We start from the raw sequence: 17,061 nt of genomic DNA on the forward strand, positions 1-17,061 counted from the left end.
ATAGCCATCATGGGAGGAAGTTGCTTTTTGGATCCAGTTAGCAGGTGCTAGCCGTTAACATGCTAACCTGCCAAACGTTGACGTCTTGAGTAGACCACACAGAAGCTGTTCTCAGATGCAATGCGAGATTTAGTGTACCCATATAATCCATATCGCTCTTATGCTACATTCCAAGTTCTCCATGAGGTGTGGAGTTAAACTTAAATTGTTATTTACTGAAAATCCCATATTTAGGTTTGACGTCAATGATTCGTGACCATCACTGATGTCAAAACTGGTGCAACACGTCTCGACACGTGTAAATTTCCATCTGCTCCTCGACACAATGCTATCCGGAATATTGTCAAATGGAGTACGTTAGACACCCAATTCAAAGAAAATCCAGTACTACAGTATTTTCATTTCAGGGTGAACTATTCGTTTAATTCGGAAACTACAAAATAAAATTAGCTGAAGAGGGAAACATCTGTGGATCCTAATGTGTGTGATTCATGTTATGGTTTCAGCTCTGATATCCATGAACAGGTCAGTGATGTTCCTGCACTCACAGCACTCCCAGTACCACAATCATCCCAAGGCTTTAAAAGAATTTATGAATGGACACGACTCACAATGGCCTGTGTCGACCAAAATGCTTTAACGGCACGCCCCAGAGATCAGTCATCGGGCTAAATTAGTTTCTATGGGAACTGTTCTAAACAACCATGGCTTTCTGTATAGATTGTATCCGATAAATAATGACCTAAACATGTTGAATCAAGACTCGTCTAAGAGAGAGTGGTGATTTAATCCGGCTATATATACTATGTCTATAGTGTCTTACAGCGTAGCACTTAAGCATTTTAGGGATTTGACTGTCCCTGTGTCAAAGTTCACCCTGACATTACAAGGTTTTCTTGTCGTCCTGCAGAAAACGTGTGGCTTCAGAAAGCTTAGTGAATATCCACAGAATTGCAACGCCCCTCATTTAGCTGTAAACGTCCTTCAGCCTTATGTGTTTGTTTATTCAATTATTTCATACACTGCAAAAAGTATTTTTGTCTTGTTTTCCGTTACAAACATCTAAACATTTTTAACTCAGGATACATTTACTTGAGATGCAATATTCTGAAAATGGTATCAAAATGAAGTGAGTTTATGCTTAAAACAAGATCAAATACCTAACAGCGGGGGAAGAAAAAAATCTATTTAATTCAATAGGTTTAAAGGGACAACAAGATAATTTATCTCACAGCACTGGCAGATTTGTTTTTCTTGTTTTAAGCATAAACTCACTGTATTTTGATAGATTTTTCAGAAAATAATAATACTTGCAATCTTAAGTAATTTTTATTCCAAAGTAAATGCATCTTGATTTACCAATTCTTTGTATATAATTTTTTATATTTGCAATACCTTTCATCTACCAATAAAACTACTTTTCTCATGGTACGCAACACATTTGATCATATTTAAATACACATTTTCATAATTCCTCATGTTTCTTTCACAGAAAGTGTGAAAAAGTGTGCAGATTCCAGTCATTAATGCAATTAAGATTTGTTTTTCGAATTTAATTTAAAAAACGTCACAAATTTGCTTATCTGCTTATTAGTGATTTAGAAATCTTACATATTAAATATAAAACATAGTAAAAATACAATAGTAATATAAACATATAAAAAATGTTCAAAGTCCTAAAAAAAGTTTACATTTGATTTTGAATCCTAGACTTTTATTATGGGCTATTTTTGTATTCACCTTGTTTTTAACGTAAGATAACTTGAATGCGCAAGGCTTTGTCGCTTCCCGTTAATTTACCTGTACTAAAACAGGCTGTTATGCTGCTTGATTTTGCACACTGGTATTTGTTAAATTAATGTATTATTTTAATCATAAACACAGTGGTTTGTGCACTGTAAAAATGATTTGATCCATAAAAACGAAAATTTTTCTGCTTCAGAATTTCATGTTTAATTCAATGTGTTACTGTTTTTTTGGAATTATTTATGAATTTAATCATTTCTGAGTGAAAAGGGTTTCTACAGAATTTCACCATAGCACACATAGTTTTACAATTTACTGCACTTATTATTCTTCTAGTTATTTACTTATAGCGGCAGTTATAGGAAGTCTTGTACATTCATGGGAAATTCACGGGAAAAACACAACACAAAAAGGACACCGTCACATGTTCCAGATCAATGATATGGCTTCAAAAGAATTTAAACATTTCCTGATAACTTTTAAACAGTTAGGGGAGATATATACTTTTTAAAGAGGAATTTCCTCATTTGTAAGTTGCTTTGGATAAAAGCATTTGCTAAGTTAATAAATGTACTGAATTTAAATGAGATGTACTGAAAAGATCTGTTGAAGGTGTTTTAAAAAGATGTTTTATGAGTATGCAATATATAACGTGAAATAGTGAATAATTTCGGGCAGCTCTCCAAAGATTAGTTAAATTAATAGCAAAAATACACATATTGTGTGAATCCTGCATTGCTCATAAAAACCTGTAAATTTTTTGGTTTCGTGCTGTTCACATGACAGCACTAAAACAAGTTATGCAACAAGTCTCTTTCACGTGACCATAACGAACTCAAATTTAATACCTAATAATATATTGGAGCTGTGACACTTGCACATGCAATATTATAATGCAAACATAAAATATAATATATACAAAATATATTACAAAGATTAAATAACATGTATTTGTTTAGTTTTTATCAAATTTCCACGCTTAATATAATAGTAGTTAACATAAAAAAATTTGACAGTTCAATACCAAAGAAGACCAATTGCAATTTGTTATGCAAATATTGTGATGATGCCATCAAGTCAAATGGAGAATCTCAAACTTTTACGTCTTAAAAAGTCTAGTGTTTGCCAAGAAAAAAAAAAAATGGTACAAATGCAATTTTTGAAATTACAAAGCCAAGTCTGACTTTGTTTTGGCTGAATTAACTGAAGTGAGATAGTGTATGATGGTCACTGAATCCATCAAGGATTATATATTGATGCACTAAATAAACTAAAACTAAAATGAAAACAAAAACTATATTAGACATTTAAAAACAACAAAAACTAATAAAAATGTCAAGAACGCACAACAATATTGCAAAAACTTTAACTATAATTAACATGCAAGCAGAAAATATAAAAATAAAATTTAATTCAAGATATGAACAAAAAATTGCAGTGATAGCAAAAACATTTTTTTTTAATATATTTTGAGAATGATTTTAAAATACACCGTTTCATTTGTGACACGTCTCCTAGTAAAAACGCACATATTTCTGCATGAGTTTGTTGTAAACGGCTTTAAAGTCTGGTAGTGTGTGATCCTCAGTTTTTTAAAACCTGTTCAGATTTTAAAAGTCGTGTTTATTCCAGCCTTTAGGGATTTAGAACGACCCCAAACCACAATGTTTAAGGAATATCAATGCAGCTCGGCACTACAATTGAGAAATAAACAAATTAGCATGACTTTGGCAGGACTTTACAGTTTTGTTTACATCTCTAGCATAGCCCGATATCCAGGCTGAAGGTAAATGTCCACAACGGACAGGGGGTGGAGCTGGTGTGTGTGGTATAAAGAGGGGTTGAAGCACTTGCCATCCGCCCTCACAATACCCCCACCGCACACCCTCCCTCTCCTCCAGTCAGCCAGCCCTTTCTCCAGCTCTCCAGCAGCACAGAAAACTCATCTCTAACTGTCAGACACTCTCCTCTCGTGGAGTGGAAGTAAACACTGTTGAATTCAGTTCAGTTGTCAGGGCTGCTTCATTGCGTGGCGCACCAGGGAGCGGACGGGACACGTCAGACGGTCGCTGACTCTGGGACCATAATCTCCATCCGTAGTGAGGCGTGGGGCCCACATGGCGTATTTGGAGATTCAACTCTGAAGAGTGCCGGGATTTGTGTTTTAGGAGAGGTGTTCACGCAGAAGGACGGTTCGTGGCAATATAAAGAGCATGGTGGGATATTGGCTTCTGTAGGGACTTGCAGTCAGCTTTTCTTCACTTTTATGAATCATTACAGAGGAATCTGTTGGATAAACATCTGTTTGAAGCTGTTTTCCAAGTGATTACTTCTTTCGGAGTTGTGTATATAAAGGATGTAAGACAAGGACCTGCACAGTAAACATTTAAAGAACTGCACATGAACAGCTGCTTTTGTAAACGAGTGCTTCCAAATTCTTAAAATCTATATCTATATGTATGTATTTTGGTGAGTTATAGTTTGCAGGTGTTTTGAGTGACAGATGGTTGGCATGTCCTTTAATCACTCGCTTTTGTGTGAAAGTGTAATGCTGGCTGGGAGAACAGCTAATGGGTTTCTATTCGCAGCGCTCATTATTTAAGGCAGGTTGCTCATCACAGTACACATTGAGATTCACACACATTCTTCAACATTTATTTTTTCCGCACTCCTCGCACTCATTTTATGAGGCTGGTTACTTCAACAGTGCAGATTGCGAGGACATTTTTTTCCTCTCTTCCTGTTTTGGCAAAAAGTCTCCAAAGTTTAATGCAGTATGAGGATATTTGGACATTTTTACACCTTTGGCATCCCTGGATTTCTGGAGGATCCTGTAACTGAGGAATGCAGTGCGTATCCTGGACGAGCCTCTGATTTTTCATAAACAGAAACTACAGCACTCCTTTACTCTTCTAAAGAGAAAGGGTTGGAATATCGATCAATGCCATTTTTACCCAGAGGTCAGCTGAACAGACGTGCTGTGGAGTCTGGATAAGCCGGGCAGACGGTAAGAACACATCCTGCTCTCACAGCTTAACTACAGTTTAAGAGCTGAGATTTTCTCAAACACAGTAATGGGCAAAAATCTTGCAAATAAATGCAATGAGGTGTGTGCAGCAAGGCTGTAACATGTTTGTTTAGTACAATTTTAAAAAACATGCTAAATAATAACAGTTACTCTTTACGTTATGGTGCCTTTGTTAGTGGAATTTTACATTTAGTAACGTACTTACTATAGGGTTAGGAAAAGGCTTTAGTTGCATGTACTTATGCATTATTTACTGTTACTGCAGTGAGTACATGTAACATGTAACAAGGAAACTGTGCTGTGAGGATATATCACAAATTCACATGGCATACGTTTGTGCGTTCAAAAACATTTTGATGGAGTGCAATGGGATGCAGGGGTTTCATAAAGTTTTTCATTTTTGATGCTTAACTTTTAAAAGACGCATTTTAAAGCATATTAGAGCATTTTAGAGCATTTTAAAAGACGAAGTGCTCATGGTGTAAGAAACTGAAAAAACAACAAAAGTGACGCAGACGGACTAAAAAAAACAGACAGAATACAAGAATGCACTCTCTGTTATGTTTTTAGTTTTTGTTAATATTTTAAATTAGATTTTATTTTTATATTTAGATTTTAGTTCAAGTTTAATAATTATATTATGTTTTTGTCACTTTAATTAGTTTTTGATGTTTTGCTTTCATGTTAATTTTAGTTCAAGTTTAATAATTATATTATGTTTTTGTCACTTTTATTAGTTTTTGATGTTTTAAAATGTGTCTATATATACTTTAATTTTTGTCATTTTCAATTAATAATGAAAACGAGAAATGTTGTCTTGGAAACTAGCTAAAATAAAATAAGTTAAATTTTTTTATATTTTATTTCAGTTTACATTATTTTAAGTAATTAAGTAATTCATGTGATTTCTTTTACTAGTTTTAGTTAGCTAAAATAATCCTTCATGTACAATGATATAGAAATAAACAATATAATAAACATATTGAATGCCTTACACATTTGCCAAAATGATGCCTTTAAAGTATCTCTATTCATTTCATATTATTTATATGAACGTGCATTCGGTGTTGGCAAGAGCCACTTACAGACAGGCTTATTTGAGTTTCTTTTGCCATCAGAAGATGCCAAAGGAAAGAGAAAGTGACAGATTGAGGTCTGTCATCTGCATCACTCCTACTAAAGTGCACACAGACATGAACATCCCCGAATCATCATCAGCTGTCCTTGCATTTACATCAGGCACAACTTGTCCTTTCACAAAAGCACTAACATGTTCTGTTCTTTCTAAAAGCCCTGTTCTGTACTTTCAGCACTATGAACTGAATGGCAAAAGACAAAGCAGCCCCTCTAACGCAATGGTTCCCAACCCTGGTCCTGGAGGCACCCCAATACTGCACATTTTGCATGTCTCCTTTCTCTGACACACCAATTTCAGGTCTTGGAGTCTCTACTAATGAGCTGATGACCTGAATCAGGTGTGTTTGATTAAGGAGACATACAAAACGTGCCGTGTTGGGGTGCCTCCAGGACCAGGGTTGTGAACCACTGCTCTAACCCATCTCTTAGTTCCTCTTTACACCTGGTATTAAGACTTGTCTCAAGTGGACAGATTAGACAAGTCACCATTTGGACATGGTAGTGTTATGCATCCACTTGTGAAAGGATTGAAAAAATATGCTTTATATTGTTTCTACTACACTATTTCAGGCAAGTCCCGCTGCTTCATCCTCTCAGACATGTGGTTACGCTCATTCTTTTCAGTTCATCATTCAAGCTTCATCCACACAAAAGCTTATATTCTCCCATTTTTCATAACTTGAAGCTGACATAACATTTGTCAACTTATATCATTGTTCACAAACAACTGTTCTGACTCCAGAAAATGTATTTTCAGTCTTGAAATTAACCGAACTGCGTCTGAACAGATCCGTATTTGGCACCCCAAACAGGACTGACAATGGTATTGCGCAGCTGTGTGAACCTTAGTTTGCACTGATAGTGAACCATGTAATTGTGTGTGCACTCCTTTGGTTTCAGTTCAGGACCCATTACATTAATCGTTCATAGAAAAGCCCAACTGAGTCATTTAGGACTTCAACACAGCTTATCCATCACTACCGTCATCATTATCTGGATAAAACAAATCTGCCCAGATATGTTTATGACGGTCTGCCAAAGGAAACACAGCTTCACCTGAATGGACGTCCCTTCAGAACATGGAACAACTACAAAATTACAAGCCCTTTCAAACAAGGGTGGCTATTTCTTTAGCACCAAAAAGTAGGACATTTCCGTAAAGGATTTAGCACCAGAATAAAAACTGAAAAATAATCTAGTGACAGAAATGTAAATGTAATTTGAATAAATCAAATCAAATAATTATCAACAAAATCCATCTTTAATTCAACAAATTCTATCAAAATAGTAAGATATGATATGAAAAAGATAGGCTATACTAAAAATACAAAAATAATATGCTAAAATAATAAGAATAGTACTATAGAATAGCATCTAGTTCTGACATTTAAAAAATGTGCTAATATAGCAAGGGTGTAAGTTTGATTTTGGCATTGGTGGGGCATTGGTCGCTGGATATTGGTGGGGACATGTAATAGCGTCTCTACCAAATTCTACACCCTTGAAAATCATAACAAGTGATGTCTGACTTTGGAAACTATAGTTTTACTCAAAAAAAAAAACTAAAAAAACATGGTTACTATAGTAAAACCTTGCCAACCACAAATTAACCATAGTTTAGCCATAATTTAACCATGGCATTTGAAGTAAAACTCTAGTTATACAAAAAACATGGTTACTACACTTTTACTATAGTCAAGTGTGAGGAGAATCATTCATTAACCCGCTCCGAAGTTCCGATCTAAATCAAACGATTCGCGATCCGCACTCCAAAGTTCCGTTCTGAATCAAAAGACTCACGAATCGGCTAGGAAGTTCCGATCAAATGATTCGCAATCCACACTCCGAAGTCCCACCCTGCATCTCAATGTTCATACTATCCATCCTAAATAGTATGTGAGATTAGAATAAGTGTGTCCCAAAGCATAGTATGTTGAAAAGAGTATGCCAAAAGTCCCCGGATGGTCTACTATTTCAGGTCGATTTTTGAAGTGTGGATCCGTGCACACTCTAATGGCTAATATTGCCCACAATCCATTGCGCTTTGGTGAAGGATTCTGTCCAGAACTACAAACACGAATAAAACGCGTAAAAAAAAACTACAAACATGGCGGATGTGCGAGACCGGCAGTTAGGTAGAGAGGCTTAGAAAAAGGGGTTTGAGTTACTAATATTCAACATTTAACCTGGTAAAAAAATATTTATTTAATGTTATCTGTGTTATATTTCGGTGACAAGATGACTGACGTCATCGTGTAACAGGTGCGACAGAGCGTCCGTTAAAGACGCAGTTGTGTGACGTGATAGTATGTCCCAAAGCTTGCCTACTCTTCTACTACACACTCAAAAGTGTGTACTTTTTCTTCACCAAAAGAGTACATACTTTAAGGGCGTAGTATAAGTAGGCACATTGAGACGCAGCACCAATCTGAATATTGATACGTGAATTATCATTACAATTCAGGACTCGGAGCGCAAATCATTCAATTCCGATCTAAATCAAATGATTCAGGATCCGTGCTCCGAAGTTCCAATCTAAATCAAATGATTCAATATGCTCCGAAGTACCGATCTGAATAAAATGATTCGTGCTCCGAAGTTCTGATTTAAATCAACTGTTTCACGAACCTGCTCCGAAGTTCCGATCTAAATCAAATGATCCGCAATGCACGCTCCAGTCCCGATCTGAATCAAAAGATTCACCAACCCACTAGTCCGAGACACGTTTTGAAGTCCTGTTCTGAATCAAATAAACACTCCACGAAAATTATATGCTAAATCAGTAAGATTAGTACTAATTCTAGTATTCAGTTTAGCAGCTATCTTTGTGAATGGCCTATTGAATCATTGACTTTCTCAATTCCTTCAAAAACGATTAATCATTCTGATTCGAATCAGAAACGAAGAACCATGTTGATCAGAGAAGCAATGCTTGCAAAATAGTCTAACAATATTGTGTTTAAAATGTACATCAGTTAAAATCAGATTGAAAATAACATTAACATGTTTTTATTTATTTGTATGATTGTTTAAATTCTATATAAAATGGCGATAAAAGGAGGATAAATGAGCGTCTGGTTCAATATACCTACATTGCATTTCATAACCGGACTATCCGACCTAAAATCTTCACTCCAATAAATTCTGTTCTGTGGAAAATGGCCATTTGTACATCAATAAGACTTTAATTGATCACATGGGCATTACCGTTCACTAATGCCTGTCAATGATCATTGAAAATCAGCATTAGACCAAAATCAGAAGGATAGCTATTCACTTACATTTAAATTAATCATTTGGTACAATGCAATTATTGTGTACATACATGTTTTTACATTGTACTTATATTTTAAAAATGCCTGCATGTAATTACATCTGTAATTAATTTCTGTAATTACATTTATAATTACACTGTTGACCCATCCCTTACACCTTAAACCACCCTTAAACCTACCCAAACCACCAAACCTGTCCCTAACCTTACCCATATCCCACCTCAATAGCAGCAAAAGTTTTTGCAATACAATATGAACACAATAAGTACATTGTACTTATTTTTTGATGTAAGTACATAGTAGTTAAGGCCACTTAATATAAAGTGGGACCTTGTTATTACTAATTCAATTATAGTACAAAAGTTTAAATAAATGAAACAATTATAAAATAATAATTATTTCAATAATCGTTAATATTCTTTTATATTCAACCCAAATAATTTATAGCTCCCACTTCCAGGGAAGGCTGCTTTTAATCAGTCGATTGATGTGGACAAATGAAAGCAATCACCTAAAGGCACTGCAGATTTTCCTGTGTGCGTTAAGGTCCATTGAGAGTTTTTAGTGTCTCCACATCTTCGAAATGTTTAAAAGACACTTGAGAGCTTCTGAAATTCATTGTGTAAAAGATTGCAGAATGAAACATCTCATTCATGCATGTCTCATGAATGTTTCACGCATTTGCAATTCATAAACACGATCAGCACCAAGCTCTTATGTTACACTCCCATCCCTGACTGCAAAAATAAACAATGTGCTGAATTTGAGCCATTCATAATATAGCTGATAAACATCAGGGTGGTTACGTTTAATTTAAGAGGCATCTGTTCATTTTCCATGAGTTTTATACTGTTGTTTAGTGTGTGGTGAACAAGGCCACTGAATATAATGCCAGAGATGTGAGGAAATCTAACACAGTTCTGCACATCAGAAGAAGACAAGCCTAGAGCAGCAAAGTAATTGATTCTGTCCTGCTTTTAGCACCTCAACTTCCTCTGACTCTGCAGATAAAGAGAAACGTCCACCCTTTGTACAGTCATTAGAGTTGGATCTCACCTTGCACTACCTAGGATGGCGGTAGAGCTTCATCAATCTGAATAACATTTAGCAAACAATACACTAGAACATATTCATCTAAATGCTTCATTTATACATGGACTAATCATAGTATTTAAAAAGTGAGGTGTGTAATTTCTGGGTCACTAACGTCACCAAACGCAATTGCAAAAGCAATGAAAGTTTCCCAAACACTCCTCCCACATGCCACTGGTCAAACAAACAGATAGTCCCACCCCAAATTTACATCACTTGTTGCCAGAGTTGGGCTGGTTGAGCACAATGATTTTCAGCAGCACATTTTTTTGTAGTAATCAACCTGTAAACAGACATAGTTGTCTCAGCATAAGACGTTTATTTACAATCAAGTATTTTGTTCCAGTGAAATAAAAATTGTTTGTAGCTTTAAGGCCATGTATATTTGCTTTTAAGTTATCTGCTAGCAAAACCTTTAAAAAAATGTAATGCAAAAATGTATATATTGATGACTCGTGCTGCACTGCTCAGATTTCTGTCCAATCAGATGCTTTCTAATGAGACTGTCCCACCCCATAATAAAGCCTGCAGCCAACTAGCAAGTAGCATATCATAGTTCATGGCTGTGATGCAACTAGAACCTATTGGTTATTTAAAAACAAAGGTACAAACCATTCAACATATGCCGACCATGTCCTACTGAAACCTACAACCTAGTTTTATTTCTGCAATATCGTATTACGTTGTTTCTTGCACGTTTTACTCAAGCGGCAACCTCCCCCTCTCTCTCGTGAAGCCAACAAGGAAGTGACTTAAACTGTAATTCATCAACTGGCCGCTAGAGGCTGGCTGCAAAAGGGAGTCAATCCCATAGACTCCCCATGTTAAAATGCCCAACTTTACAGCAGAAAAAAACATGTTTACAGCCTGGTTCAAAAAATGATTTTGGTCTATATAGCTAATTTTGCCCTTCATGACAACTGTGAGGGGGGTGAATTTTTTTATAACTCATCCGTTTAAATTATATTAAGCCTTAAAGTTCTGCATAATTAAGGGCGTGGCCACTTGAGTGACAGGTGGATTGCCGCTGCTGTCACCACCATCGCGCTAGGTGGGCGTGGCTTCAGCAACCTGTTCCCGCCTCTTTGCCCATTTTCGATTATCCGGGAGTGACGCGCGGTGACGCGCTGCCAAGATGGCGACGGCCGCCTCCGCCCAATTTTGAGCTTCAAAAACGCTCATCGGAAATCTACGGGTGACGTCCATGTTTTTATATAGTCTATGGTTTTACTACACTTTCACAGTGGAATGTCCAGTAAGTGGCGCTAAAAGCATGTTCAGTTTTATTTGAAACAGATTTCATCTGGCAATGTTTTACTACGATGGTTGTTGACATACATATCGCAGCTGTTCAGAAATGAAATGTCTGCTGAGTGGGGCTAAAAAGTTAATGCTCTGTTGTGTTCAAAAGTAACGTACCACCTACGCTAAACTTAACCGATAGTGTTAACAAAAGCAAATGTGAGATTAAAAAAAAAACACTGAAGCAACCATGCCATTTTAGCTTCTACAAGCCCTTGAGGTTTTTTTATTGTGACTAAGGTTTCGCAGACTCGTAGCAAAGTGCTCCACATTGCATGTGCAATGCTGCATCAGGTGCGCTACCCAGCAAGTTTACTATATCAGAAGATCCATACATATGGAAATGATTATGTGATGCAAACGTCAAAATGAGTTAGTCCACAAATTATCCACTATGGTGCAAAATTGAGGTCAGAACATAGTATTGTGCAAGGAACCAGGCAAAAAATGAATTGTTCAAAATAACATCTATAATATATACAATTTTAATTTACTGCAACTTAAATGTCTTTCATAATTTTTAAAGAGGTTATGGGAACTCTTTTTGTTTTAAACTTGAACTACTCTGATTTGTAGTAAAATTATGAATCAGAAAAGGTGTACTGTTCTTTTCGATAATAAAAGCATCTCTGATATAGCAATGCTGAGGGTCACACCCTCTGCTTATGGGTGAAGTATATGTAGTGCACATCTCTGCAGCTCAACTGGGTGGTATTAGCATTAATACCTCCACGAGCTGATTCGACTTGTTTTGTTTTGATAAAACTTGCTTTAAAAATGTCCTAAGCTTAAACAAAAGCAGTGTGGTGCAACTATTCAGTACAAGAGTATTTCATCTGGACATCCTGTTTTTCTGTTTCAATCTTGAAGTTTCTCATATATTCTATGCCCAAAATGGGATGCAAATCTTAATTTTTTTTTTATGGTTTGTTATTGACATCCATGTACAGTTGAAATTAAACCCCTAAAATGGTGATTTTAATATTCATTAAAATGGTAATCTATCTTAAAATTAGTTAAACATTAATAAGTGTTGTTAACTCTAAATCTATTAAAAAAATTTTCGGTAACTGAAATAAAGCTGAAATAAAATAAAATATAAATATTAGATTAAAAAAAATAAAACCAAAAAAAAAATGAAAATTAGAAGTGCTGTCTTTGCAACTAAGTGAAATCGATAACCTTCAGTTGAAGCACAAAAATTACTAAATAAATAAAATTTTTTGGAAGCGACATTTACTTTGCAAATATTTCATTAAACTTTCCATTGTCACCATGCGGATTTGAAATGACAAAATCTTGTGTTTTATTAAAGACATAGGAGCTTGTGGATATTAGAGTATACAATATCGGAGTATATAATGACTATAGAGCAGAAATGACATCAGCAGAACTTCAACAATCCAACAGACAGAGTCCGAATATCAAAACATGTGATGGGGGGATTTCTATTTTCTCTGAAGCCTGAGAAACTCATTCTTAGGAAAGGTGGCTCTTGGGATGCTATTGTAGCCATCTTGTCATCTCTGAGTGCCCACTTGACTAGACAATTTGCTTTTGAATGTTCTATAAACACAGATCTGCTCAAGTCCACTTCCCTTGCAAAGAATACACATTTAGAACGCCATGCCTCCAAAAGGGCGCTCAGAACAATCGTCTGTTTCCTAATAAGGAGACAGTGTGCTTAATAGTGTGATTTGTGTGGGGTGTATCCTGGCTGGAGACTAGGTCTGATGTCTGAGAATAAAACAAAGAGGCAGTTTTTCTAAATTTAATTTGAGGGTTATTAGTTATGGTTTGTTTACATGAGACTGAAAGAATAGTCTGTCGTTCACTTAGTCAGTGAGTGGAAGCAGTCTCATGAACCACTGTAGACTTTTTCCATTTCCATTCAGTGCTGGTATAGCCAAAATATAGATTTGCATTCTGCTTTCATAATAAAAAATGTCATTACAAATTATATTTGTGTGATCATAATTTGAATTAAAAAAAGTATTTGGATGCTTGATAATAATAATATTGATAAGCATTGATGATAATAATAATAATAATAATAATACATGTTTCTTGAGCAGCAAACCAGCATATTAGAATGATTTCTAAAGGATAATGTGACTGAAAATTCAGCAATAAATTACATTTAAAATATATTCAAATAGAAAACAGTAACTTATAAATTGTAAAATATAATAATATTTCAAAATATTACGTTTTTTACTCTATCAAATAAATACAGCTTTGGTGAGCATCAGAGACTTCTTTCAAAAACATTAAAAATCTTACTGACAACAATGATGGGATTGAAATTGTATTCCAGACAGAGATAACCCGAGGTTATGAATCATCATTACTCACATTTGAATTTCACATTTACACACGCACACACTAACTAGTAGCCTATATTTTTTTTTATGAAGACCTCCTATTAACTTCTGTTGTTCTTAAATGATGTTAATTATAATCACTATAGACTACGGTCTTTATATGGCAGAAATAGTTAGAGTATATGTTATTATGCGATTTCGTTTGCTGACTTTTCGCTGCAACGTATTCTGACATAAGCATCCGCAAGCCAATGAGACTTAAAGAGAGGCCGCCCACTGTATTCCCGACTGACCTGTCTCTTTCCACAGCTCAAAACAAATTCATTCATATACTCTAAGTGCTTTGTACCTGGATCCATGAAACTAGTTTTTAGATCAAACAACTAACAAATTTTGGTATTTTAAAGAGATAGTTCACCCAAAAATGAAAATTGTCATCATTCACTCACCCTCAAGTTGTTCCAAACCTGTACGAGTTTCTTTCTGCTGTTGAACATAAAAGAAGATATTATGAAGAATGTGTTTAACCAAAAAGTTGCAGGTCCCCACAGACTTTCATATTATGGAAAAAAAAATACTATGGAAGTCAATGGGGACCAGAAATTGTTTGGTTACTTGCATTCTTCATAATATCTTGTTTTATGTTTCAACAGCAGAAAGAAACTACAGGTTTGGAACAACTTGAGGGTGAGTAAATGATGACAATTTTCATTTTGGGGTGAACTGTCCCTTTAAAATGAAAATAGATGTTATTTAGTCTCCTTTTAGAATTATGAAACAAGTACATTTACCAACAGTTGATTGTAATTCAAACAGACTCATTTATGTTCTGGCATGTTTTGAGGTTACTGACATATGATATTTTGGCGCATAAATAAGCAAAGCATTGGCAAGAAAATCATGGCACATCTACACAAAAACTTGTCATGTACTGGTCCATGCATATTCCGCTTTCCATATTCTCTTGGACCAGAAGCAGAGTGCAGTATTGCCTAGTGCACTCTAATAACGTCTGCTGAAGCGTTTGAGTGAGTGTGGTCTGGTTTAGTTCTTAGTCTCTGGAAGACCGGCCTAGGCATTTCCTGATTTCAGCTGCTGAATTGTTTGGTTCCCCCAACAGCTTTTCTTACAGAATCATATGGGAATGGAATCAATAACTATCATTCCTGTAAGAACTTAAGTGTTTTAAAGGCAAGACAAGCAAAGGCACATCCACTGGCACAAACACTGACAAGCATGTGGAGTTAATGTTGTGTGTCTGGTTATGTGACAAACAAAAAATACATCTGTGTATTTATGGTTTGACACATTTATAACAGAAAGAAAGCGATATTTCAACAACTCAATTTAATAAGAAGAACTCATGTAAAAACCAATCATATTGTGAACTGAATTTCTTTGCGTGTTAATGGAAGCTGGCTAATATTTAAAGTAGGTAAAGTAAACAAAGAAAATTACTTACAATAGTATGATGCCTTTTAGACCATAACCTGTTTTGCTTGGAACTTCCCATTTTATCCCCATCTGATAGATTGAAAAATAAAACACTAAACAAGAGCGCTTTGGGAGCATGTGGCAGTTTTTGTATGTTCTGGATACAGCCGATTTGGGCCACATGACACGGCTGGACAATCCACACCTGTGCGCTCCGAGACCTGCGACCGGAATGAGATCAACAGAGGAGCAGAGAAGCTGCGGATGGCCAAACCACTTGTGCAAACATCTGTGAATGAAATATTTGGAACAACAACTCGGCTTGCACGAGGCCACTCGTATGTAGCTGAAAGATTCCGAATACACATTCGAAGATGTTCTTGTAATTTGATTTGGCGTTTGTTAGTGTTGCAGTTCTGTAATCGTTGGACTGCTGTCCGTGGACCGTTTTTGAGAATAACAGTTGTGTCAAACATCAGCATCAATCATCAGTGCAACTAAAAAAAGTCAAAGCAATAAAAAAAATGAAAAATGTAATGCTAATGTGCTTATTTGAAAAAATATGTAAGCAATAAGGATTCCAAATTACATGACAAAAATTGTAGTTAGTAACTAAATCCATTACTTTACACATTTTAGGTAATATAATCAGACTACTTTTTGATTACTTTTAGATTACTTTTGACCTAACTCGTTTATCACATTGGATAATCTTGTACCATATTGATATAAAAATACAAAGAGTAAGAAAAAATACTCTGTTCGTTGTAATTAACAACATGAAGTGCTTTAAACATGGCATTACATCAAGGTTTCCCAAACTGAAGGAACTACAGGAGGTTTGTGAGCTAAATAAAAACCAAATAATTAATTCAATCATAAAAATGTACATTTAAAATAAATCATTTAAAAATAACATCAATCAAAATAAAATGCTAAAAAATGAAATATTTGATTTATTTACCTGGACGTCATGTGACCAATGTCAGAGAGCTGTGAACATGCAAATGTGATATTTAACTATTATAATATTTTTTTTTTAATCTCAGGGGTACTTCAAGTAAATGTATTAGTGGAAGGATGACAAAAAAGTTTGGGAATCACTGCATTATATGTAAATACGTATGTAATCGTGTAATCCATAAAAAAGTAACTGTATTCTGATTACAAATATTTTCAAATCTAATTGAATCTAATTACAAGTACTCTTGATCAATCAGAATCACAGAGTGGAATTGACTTTATATGGAATTAATTTTATAAATGGAATTTGAAGAACAAAATCCACCCAAGTACATGAATTATTGCTTTCCTAAAATGTGTCAACACCGTTTCATTTTCATGTTTCATAGCATATCTTTAGTAAATCCTGACCCACCAAAAGAGGGTTTGCGCTGGTACAAGCTGTTAGTAAATCTAGCCATAGGTCTTCCATGGTCTCAAGTCAATCTGATCAGTGCAAAATCACACATGGTAGTAAAAATAATCACAATAAGCTGAATATATGTGGACTTGGCTAAAATTGTTTCAAATTCTTAAGTTCAAAATTTGCTTCAGGTTTAAACTTTGTCATTTCTGCGCTTCACTGTGCTCACCAAACCAAATTGACAAAAATGATTGTTTTCAAACAGGTTTCTCAGCCGCTCCTCCTGTCTACCATTTTTTGGCAAAACTCACACTAATGCTTGAACGAATGTTGCTTAAAAGGGGGGGGGGGGGGGGG

The 17,061-nt window shown here is 35.3% G+C and overlaps 1 protein-coding gene across 1 annotated transcript in view; it reads left to right on the forward strand.

Annotated features, from left to right (window-relative positions):
* The first annotated feature begins 3,790 nt into the window (after nucleotides 1–3,790).
* Nucleotides 3,791–17,061, forward strand: part of LOC107747182 (neurturin-like) — a 16,445-nt gene continuing 3,174 nt past the window's right edge. The window contains exon 1 of the mRNA XM_016561619.1: nucleotides 3,791–4,753. The gene's annotated coding sequence lies outside the window, so the exon portion shown is untranslated. The remainder of the gene's footprint in view (nucleotides 4,754–17,061) is intronic.

Source organism: Sinocyclocheilus rhinocerous, unplaced genomic scaffold, assembly GCF_001515625.1.
Source record: "Sinocyclocheilus rhinocerous isolate Xijiao unplaced genomic scaffold, SAMN03320098_v1.1 scaffold671, whole genome shotgun sequence".
Taxonomy (NCBI): Eukaryota; Metazoa; Chordata; class Actinopteri; order Cypriniformes; family Cyprinidae; genus Sinocyclocheilus; species Sinocyclocheilus rhinocerous.